The sequence below is a fragment of the Nestor notabilis genome, unplaced genomic scaffold, assembly GCF_000696875.1.
Source record: "Nestor notabilis isolate BGI_N333 unplaced genomic scaffold, ASM69687v1 scaffold24604, whole genome shotgun sequence".
Taxonomy (NCBI): Eukaryota; Metazoa; Chordata; class Aves; order Psittaciformes; family Psittacidae; genus Nestor; species Nestor notabilis.
Genome location: NW_009927227.1, coordinates 14,642 through 14,864, shown reverse-complemented (window position 1 = coordinate 14,864; position 223 = coordinate 14,642).

Here is a 223-nt window from a genome sequence, read left to right as displayed (position 1 = left end):
TGCTGTGCGCAGGGCGGGATGGGACAGGACGGCGATGCGGAAGTTACAGCTGAACAACAGCCACCTCCAGAGAAGAGCCTCTTCCCGGGACCAGGATGGAAGGACGTGGCTGAGCAGCACCGGGCTCAGCGCCTGGCACCACGAGCTTGGGGAGCTGTGGGATCAAGTCTCCCTGGCACAGAGTCCCACTGGAGGTAATCCTGCCGCTTTCGGCACGGCCATT